This window comes from Amia ocellicauda, chromosome 21 (assembly GCF_036373705.1).
Source record: "Amia ocellicauda isolate fAmiCal2 chromosome 21, fAmiCal2.hap1, whole genome shotgun sequence".
Lineage (NCBI taxonomy): Eukaryota > Metazoa > Chordata > Actinopteri > Amiiformes > Amiidae > Amia > Amia ocellicauda.
In genome coordinates, this window is record NC_089870.1 from 14,888,237 (window position 1) to 14,897,995 (window position 9,759).

The 9,759-nt window shown below is 39.4% G+C and overlaps 1 long non-coding RNA gene across 1 annotated transcript in view; it reads left to right on the plus strand.

The window, feature by feature from the left end:
• Window positions 1–9,494, plus strand: part of LOC136717331 (uncharacterized) — a 69,865-nt gene extending 60,371 nt beyond the window's left edge. Inside the window, exon 3 of the long non-coding RNA XR_010805219.1 lies at window positions 9,263–9,494. This is a non-coding gene — a long non-coding RNA (uncharacterized LOC136717331). The remainder of the gene's footprint in view (window positions 1–9,262) is intronic.
• The last annotated feature ends 265 nt before the right edge of the window (window positions 9,495–9,759 follow it).

The window sequence follows — 9,759 nt, forward strand, 5'->3', positions numbered from 1 at the left end:
TAAAATCATGTTCACTCGATCTTCAAAAAAAATATACAAAGAAGGAGTTATCGCTATGCTTTGACAGTTTTCTCTTTTTGGCACATTTCCCTAAAAAGCAACCAACTCCTCATGAAGTGCTTGAGCCACAGACAGTCCTGAATCAGTAAACATGACCTTAAATAATTATTACTAACAGCATCATTATTAGTGTTCATTAACAGTTATGCCCAAGTGTACGGGCAGGCGGAGATGTGCCCTGTTCTCTCCTATCTGTATCACACAAGCTTTACTTTAGAGTCATTGCACTGCCAGAGCTGTCAGAAATTGTTAGCTGCAGAGACGGGCACTTCATTGTCATCTTCTGGGCCAGCTTGCATCCACTGAAGCAATTACTGACTGCATCTGAAAGTATTTTAATAAATGAAAGACATTGGGGGGAATGACTTGCGTTTCTTTAAAGTTCCTTGTGTGTCGCCTTGGAATAAACACTGTGAAATCATAAACAAATCTATTCACCAACTGAGGTAATCTAAAGTAAACTTTGCAAAATAGAATAAGACGTTCAATAAATATACTCCTGAAAACGACAGCGTGGCCCTCTTCGGCTGAGTGAGCGGAGAGACCAAATAAGCACAGTCTAGCGACGTTTTCTTTCAACAGGAAACTTAAGCATCTCCTCTTCCCAATATGAAGCTAATACCGAATAAGTTCAGCAGTTAAGATCCCACTGATTATTTGGACAGAGGAGAGGAGCATTGCAGAAGGTAATGGCACATGTCCCAGACAACCCCTATCGAGCAGTGAGGTCTCACTCGCCCAATCAGGGTTGTACTGATAGCAGAAGTAGATGTGGATAACTCGAGATTATGACATTATATGGGAGAAGCTATGAACCGCCAAACTGTAGAGCTAGCAGTACATCTTTTCTCCACTTATTAATAGATGGTTCCCTGCTGTGAAGCCTTCTTCCTTTGCCTTTTTGATCTGCTGTAGATGTAATTAGTCTTGAGAATGATGCTCCATTTGTACATCTGATATGCCTTGAATACTGCTCTTGAAATTATATAATTAAAACATAGTTATTTCTAGAGGCATAAATATGTATAGATTTATTTTTTTCTTCTTGACATTCCCCCTTGGTGACTGAACTCACTGAGGGGTGTATACAAGCAAAGTGGAAAAACACCTAATGCATATGAGGTGAAGGATGGGATCATATTAAGAGGTTGGAGATATTTAGACACTAATGCGAAGGAAATGCATCTGCCGTTCCTTCTCATTTCCAGCAGCACGCTAACCCCAAGCAAAGGAAAACTGCTTCAGGGAACAAAAATCATTCTTCAACCATATTTCCTACAACTGACCTAAAATGTTTTTTTTTTTAATACAGTATATTTGTGAAACAGGTGTCACATGCATATGTATGTGCTAGGGTTGCATTTACTACCCACCAATATAGACGTAGTATTGTCAATAAAAGATCTTCCTTCCAAATGCAAACACTGAGCTGGTTTTCTACAGTCTCTGGTTCCTGAACACAGTTGGAAAACACATTTTTAAAAGAGCTATTCATTTTCCTTAGACACTGGTGCCTTTGGGCCCATGAATTTAATTAATGTTCCTGTGCTGTGCTGTAATAAATGTATGTGTATTAGTAATCTCCTCAGGGAAAGGCATCAGTTTTGCCAGCTGCTATGGAGAACAGATACTCAGTCAGTCAGACACACCTGGACTATGTAAGCTCATATCTGGCTTTTTAAATTTGCTCACAAGTAATAACAAATACGGTTAAACATGTTGTTTTGTCTATATATAGTGTAGTTCCTTTTCAGTGTTTGGTTTGTCAGTTTTCTGCTTGGTTTCATAGGGAACAAGCTCAGACTCTTGCCTTCAAAACCTTCGGGAACAGGGTGTGACTGTTCCTCGTTCCTGTTCCTTTTCCTCGATGTCCCCAGGTAAGACAGTCAGTGCATGTACATTAGTGCCTTTTCCACCATCAGAAAGGCATTGGAATTATCTATGACATGAAAGCAGAGAGAAATCTTCGTCTTTGAAATTGCATTGTTCATTAGTGTTCCTGTTTCTTTGTTTGTTTTAAATAGCCTGAGGTTGTTAACCTCTCCTTTGACACCTCAAGTCCAATCTGCATAATTATTATCACACAAATCCTGTGCATGACAGACTGGCTCAGCGGAGCTCATGAAGACCTGAAATGTGTTTGTCATTTGGCTCCTAATTTGTGTTTGCCTCTGGCCACAGAAATGCAAACAAGTCTTATGTTTATGAGCAACAAATGTGTTTTGTCGGTGTGTTGGGTGGTGAACTGGAGTGTGTGCCATTGCATCCTACTCAAGGAATAGGAGACCTTTACTAAAACCGCTTCCCTTCCCAGTTCTCATTGGGTACAAACTTACAAATCAAATCCATCACCCTTAAAACTGTGCCTTGTGGTCTGAAAATTCTTAAGATGAGAAAAAACGGAAAGAACCAAATGATTCCCAGAAACTAATTAATGAAATAGGATTCAAACACAAAAGACAAGGCCTTAGTGAAATGTATTTTATTCTGCTGTATGCTGACAACTGTTAATTTGAATGTGGTGACATCCATTTCGATTTCCACAGCAGTGGTGTTCGAGGTGCTCTAATAGATTGATCTACTCCACACTCCCTCCTTCTTCTTAAGCACGACTCCTTTCAATAAAGGAATCCATCCTCTTCTCATGCCAGGAGATGTTTATCTGATTTGTGTGTACATCACCTGATAATAGTAGCAGTGCCAGAAGCCGCTCAGTGTCTATCGCAGCCAGCGCATCTTCATTCACGGCTTCAAGGAATGAAGGCTGCTGAATAGATTTCATATTCCGTTAAGGCGGTTCATCACCCATTTCATATTCTGTAATTGGATTTTCTCTTATAGGTGTTATGGTCGAATGCAGCTTGATACACTTTATTAAACTTTAAAGGCAGGTTCAGCATAGTTACTTCACACAATGTTCTTCATTGTGTGTATTAATATCGCATTTTCTCTCTCTGAAACCAGACTTGTAGTGCTAGTAGACATTATGTTACTGTTAATTATGACATTATCGCAGTGTTCCCCAACCTCTTCCAGGCTAAGCCAAACCTACTTAACATAAAATGCTGTTACGCCTGTGTCTCTTTCATAATTCTGTGACACACCTGATGTGACAACATTTGACAATGGCAATGCAGTATCACATACACATTTTTTGATTTAGGCGTTAGGACGTTGAAGTGCCTTCTTAACTGGAATGTCTGAGAGAAATGTAACAAAACAAAAAAGTTAAATCCAATATTAGAAAATTAGATCTAGTTAAGTTTTATGTAGAGATGCAGATTAAGGTACAGAAGGTCTAACAGTCCCATTTAGGTTCTTTTCAGAGCATTATTTTGAGTAATTTAATTTGTTACAGGCTAGGGTGAGAGTTAGAGTCCCCAGTAAACATAGGCTTTCGTTATGGGTTGCTTTTCTACTGATGTAACTGAACCGTGTATAGATCTGACATTTTATTGTTGGCTAGGGTTGGGATTACAGCTGCTGTTAGGTCCTAAAACATGACAGGTAACCAAATGATGTAACGCAAAGGTGTAAAGGGTAAGATCTCTGCCCATCAACGGTGCATTGCGGTACCATAATTCAGAATAACAACTCTGAACATTATTTTTGTGTTCAGACGATTATTTTTGTTTTATCCCTCTATGAAGTGAAAATGTTGGCACAGATATTTAACTTAAAATCTCTTGCTGCAAGTCATAGGTTCTTTTTAATGTATCAGTCCTTTGATTTTTTTTTTCACATGCGACTGCAGTAGTTTGGTAGCACACCTGTTCAGGCCTGATGGCACAATGTTTGGAAAACACTGCTGTATTATTACAAACCGAGAAGTCAAGTTAAATGATAAAAGAGTGAGGTCTGTGTAATGTATGCACATGTGCAGGAAGTGGTCATGCAATGCGTCATGATGTCAAAACGATTTGGCAACACATAAGGCAGTTCAATGTGTGAGACTTGTGTGGGATGTGTTTATGTCAGAGCAATGGCAGCGTCTGTGTCTGATTGCTTTAAACACTGTGCCAAGGAAGCACTCACTGCGCCTGGGGAGAATACTTAAACACGGCTGTAGCTTCCACTGAACAGCACTAAACTCCCAAAGAGGATGCCAATAAACGCTTTGATACATACAAATGCAAAGATATTTATTTATTTATTTGTTGTCTTTTCACAAATGAATGCACTTTTGTTTTTGTAAAATATTTTTTTTAAAGAACATATACCTAATTTGTCTCAGTATCGAGACTCTCGTTGCAAAGCTGTATTGTACAGTTGAGCTGCACTGCATTTCAGACAGCTAAGGTCTCCATTATCGCAAGAATGTTGGACTCATTTTAAAAGACCTACCAGTACTGTAATAATGTCGGAGTTGCTGTTTTCAGTCTCACCAAGGTCTTTTTTTACTTTCCTTTCTTAGGCACGCTGTGTTATTTAGCTGATGCTCCACTTTATAAAAAGTAAAGGACTCTCCCAAAAGTGTGGAGATCAGCTCACGTGCTTTTGAGACCTTGGCAGATAACATCTATTTAGTCCAACTGGCAGACCAAGGTACGGCTTATTTGTAAATGTAATCTGTACACAAACAAAGGCAAAGCAGGCTGATGAAGTGCTTCATTAGCACAAAGTGTCAGCTCTACATTATCTAAATTACACTGAGCTCTGTGCTCTCTGACAGAGGGTGAACTTAATGCACTTCCACTGTGAAAATGAACAAGTTACTTACCAAAAAAATGGGAATGACAATGATGATCCAATGTTTATTAGTAAAGTACGTGTGGGCACGATGACTGGGGAATGAGACATTCTAGTTCTTCGGGTTAGGAGTGTAGGGATGGCCACTGAGCCCCACCTCCCTTAAAGTCGTTGACAGACTGTACATGGGATTTCGGTGGCTGAAGGCTGTATATACACTCACCTAAAGGATTATTAGGAACACCTGTTCAATTTCTCATTAATGCAATTATCTAACCAACCAATCACATGGCAGTTGCTTCAATGCATTTAGGGGTGTGGTCCTGGTCAAGACAATCTCCTGAACTCCAAACTGAATGTCTGAATGGGAAAGAAAGGTAATTTAAGCAATTTTGAGCGTGTCATGGCTGTTGGTGCCAGACGGGCCGGTCTGAGTATTTCACAATCTGCTCAGTTACTGGGATTTTCACGCACAACCATTTCTAGGGTTTACAAAGAATGGTATGAAAAGGGAAAAACATCCAGTATGCGGCAGTCCTGTGGGCGAAAATGCCTTGTTGATGCTAGAGGTCAGAGGAGAATGGGCCGACTGATTCAAGCTGATAGAAGAGCAACTTTGACTGAAATAACCACTCGTTACAACCGAGGTATGCAGCAAAGCATTTGTGAAGCCACAACACGTACAACCTTGAGGCGGATGGGCTACAACAGCAGAAGACCCCACTGGGTACCACTCATTTTTGCACAAGCTCACCAAAATTGGACAGTTGAAGACTGGAAACATGTTGCCTGGTCTGATGAGTCTCGATTTCTGTTGAGACATTCAGATGGTCAGAATTTGGCGTAAACAGAATGAGAACATGGATCCATCATGCCTTGTTACCACTGTGCAGGCTGGTGGTGGTGATGTAATGGTGTGGGGGATGTTTTCTTGGCACACTTTAGGCCCCTTAGTGCCAATTGGGCATCGTTTAAATGCCACGGCCTACCTGAGCATTGTTTCTGACCATGTCCATCCCTTTATGACCACCATGTACCCATCCTCTGATGGCTACTTCCAGCAGGATAATGCACCATGTCACAAAGGTCGAATCATTTCAAATTGGTTTCTTGAACATGACAATGAGTTCACTGTACTAAACTGGCCCCCACAGTCACCAGATCTCAACACAATAGAGCATCTTTGGGATGTGGTGGAACGTGAGCTTCGTGCCCTGGATGTGCATCCCACAAATCTCCATCAACTGCAAGATGCTATCCTATCAATATGGGCCAACATTTCTAAAGAATGCTTTCAGCACCTGTTAGTATGGTGTTCCTAATAATCCTTTAGGTGAGTGTATACAGTAGACTTTCCAGCACAACAATGATCCTAAATATACATATGAGTCAATTACTTCTTTTTTAAGGGAGCTCTTCATTGGTCATCACAATCTCCTGAACTCAATCCAATAAAAAAATATGTGGTATGAATTAAAAAGGAATTTGATATATTTGAAACTGTTTATGGCAGATATGGTATTGAGGTATACAATATTGATAGTCATACTATTTTAAACACTTTTGTACTTATTGTATTATTGTATTATTCAGTGTGCAGGTGCAATTTTTTGCCTAAATCAACTTTTAGGTACATTTCATTAAGGATCTAAACATTTGAAGGCTACTGCATGTATACATATATACAGCTAAGAGACCACTCCAAGTTCAGAAATCAATGTTAAGTGGTCTCTTAATTTTTTTCCAGTGCTGTAGGTGTGTGTGTGTGTGTGTGTGTGTGTGTGTGTGTGTGTGTGTGTGTAATGCAGCAACTGACTGCTGAAAACTGCGTACCGACCCTAACTCCAAATTCAGTGTGGTTAATAGCTTCTTAAATCCTCCAAGACAAGGTGAGTTAAGTGTAGGAAATAATTTAGCTTTCCCCAATTTACAACCACCAGACACTGGACAGTTAAGGTCCATTGATCTTAATTGTCTTGAGAGGCCGCTCAATACAGCAGTTGGCCAATTCCCTCTAGTCAAATTATTCCAATTTCTTTAATTAAAAACAGGTTGGAAGTCATGCAACTGGTATTAAAAGAAATTGTCTTAATGGTTATGGTTCAGCTCCAGTTCCTTAATCAACCAATTTTAAATGCGGAGGTTAGAGCAATTAAAACTAGCTGGTTAGGCCTTCTTGGGAGCTGACCATTACAGCATCACACCAGCAATTACTCCAGATATAGATTTCATTTTTTCTTCACACGCTCTTTTCAAAGGGACTAGGAACCTTTCATCTCAACTTAAATGATGATGAAGTGTTTTGGTAGGCCACAAGAAACTGGGTACAGTGTAACAGAACCTCAGCAAAACTTTCCCCCCAACTCTCAGTAACCAAATTACTTTTAAAGCACAATTACCCGCAATATTTTTTATCGCACTGTGGATTGCTTGTGGAACACTTTCTTATTCGCCTTCTAGGAAAGCATATCTTATGACTTGACCATAGTTTGCAGAACAAAGGGAAAGTCCAACAAACAAGCATAAGCATCGCTACCTATCCTTAATCTTTCTTCCCACAATTCTGTCTTATAGGCTAGGTAGCAGTAGTCCTATAATTAGGCTCTACTATAAATTCAGGGTTGCTAGACTATTTTGCTTACCCCCAAAACCCCTTTTTTTTTTTTTTTGAAAAGAGAATAAAAGAAATGCAAAGGTGAATCTAGCTGGAGAAAGAGACAGAAGAGCAAAAAGCAACTTGTCCTAATCACTGCTGTGTGGGCTGCAAGAACAAGAGGATATTTTAACTGTGCTGTACTAATTGGATATAAAAATGGAGTAGATTCTCAGCATGTTATTTTTACATATCAGCAGAGTTTAAATTTGTCTCGAATATACCAAGGAGCACAAGCAACTGTTTTCATTGTACGTTCTTTTGGTTTATTCGGCCTGCTACTGTTCACCCTAAGGTCACTGTAGGAACTAATAGTATATACAGTACACTATGTTCCCAACAGTACAGGGACACACCGGTAATGGATTACACAAGAGGTCATGTGTCATTTTCTTTATGCAGGGAAACATGATCGTCTGTACATATTGTGAAATTCTGGACACAGTGTGGCGCCTGCATTGATGAAATGCTATAGGGAGGCCCGTACATCCTACTAAAACAATAACTGCAGGTCACACATCTTGGACTGTAACACAGTGGAGCAAGCAAAATACTGTTCTAAAATGTCAGGGCCTGCTCGGCTTCCTGACATCTCTGAGATTAACTGGAACGGTGAGTGCCTCCAAACGGAATTGGAGAAAGCAACTTTTCTGACTGCTGGAAAAAAAACTTTACGGCAGGAGACGTCACTTTTCTTCTAGCTATTTTTTAAATGATTGCAGTCTTTAAGGAGCACGGAGGCTGCCACCTTGATTACACCTCATGAAATACATTTTGAACAGTTGTCTTGCTTATAGTATAGTGTATTAAATGAGGTGTAATGTTGGTGTTGTTGGAAAAAGAGCACCCTTGCTTAGTTATCCATTCTACAGAGAAAGTGTACATCATCAATTCAACATATTATCCATTTATGCTTGCGAAAGTGTAATGAGAACAAACATATTGTACATTCAACACCCACTGTCAAGCAGGTCGAAAGAACACAGATGTCATACGGCATTTGGAATATTAAGAGGGAATGCTGAAGTCTTTCAAAGCTATTGATATATTCTGCTGTGCTGCCAGACCGTGACAAGGTACATCCAGGAGAATCTCATAATGGAAGCAATGAGTTTCCAAAGATCCATGAAGGAAAACATGATATGCAATAAAAATAAAATCTTATCCTTCATAATATCATGTTTCACCCAAGTGATATGAGTTAAAATGTTGCTTATTTAAATTTAATGTTACATTCTGCACTATAAACAACTTTATTGAGACTTGTTTTTGAGAGCAGAGGTCAACGGCACATTTTATAGACCATGTTATCATCTGTATTCTGTGCTCAGCTATTATCATTATATCATAGTGACAATAGACTGCCTCCACGTTGTAATGCCTTGGAGAAGAGACATTATTCTTATTAGATGGCTTACATAAGAATACATGTTGATGTATGGATACTTTGATTAATTTATTTTTGTATCAATCAAAATATTGTAGAATGACAGTAATTATGTTTAATGTAAATGTGCAAAAACAGATAAACACCCATAACTATAATTATATGTTATTTATGGAGCAAGGAGTTGATTTGTATGCAAAATAATATTAAGAAATCCGATGGAGAAAAAAATACTGCAGTGTCCGTAAACTCCCTCTGGGTGTGGTTTTATTTTTTGAGATGAGGAGTAGAGGGAAGTCAACTAAGAAGTACTCTTTCATATGTCCTTTTCTCTCCATTTCGCCATCTTGATGGATAGCCCCATCAGTTAAAAATAATGAAGAAACAGTCAGAAAATAGGCACGACAGCAGATAACATCTCTCTGGGTCAAAGAACCAGCTTTAAACAAAAGCTTCTCGACCCATTCCTGCAGGAGACGGATCCTGACCTCCACCTGCCCCATCCCAGCAGACAGCGAGTCAGCACCAAAGGACGCCCAAGGCCATCCTCTGGGTGCAGACATCTGACAAGCCTTGAAACATGACCGTCATGAGTATGCATTGTATTGTTTTCATTTGCAAACTACTAAAGGTTACCAAAGGGAATGTATGGATTTCTTACTCCTCCCCCCCCCAGAAAAAAAGGAGTGGTGTGAAATGTCAAAAGCGTCAGTGTTGTTTTTTTTGTACTTGATTGTTAGGCTGGCTCAGGAGTTGTCACCAGCAGTAGTCCCAGATGATTGAGGGGGCAGCAGGAATTATGTGTCCCTATATTTGTTGATTTCAGTTTATACAGTTCTAGAGTCAAAGAAACAAGTTTTTGTGTTAAAACATTCACATAATTATGGACAAATGAGGAACACAAATGTATTTATTTTGGGAATTTACAACCTTTATGCAGTGGCACCAAGATCTTTAATTTTTATCCTAT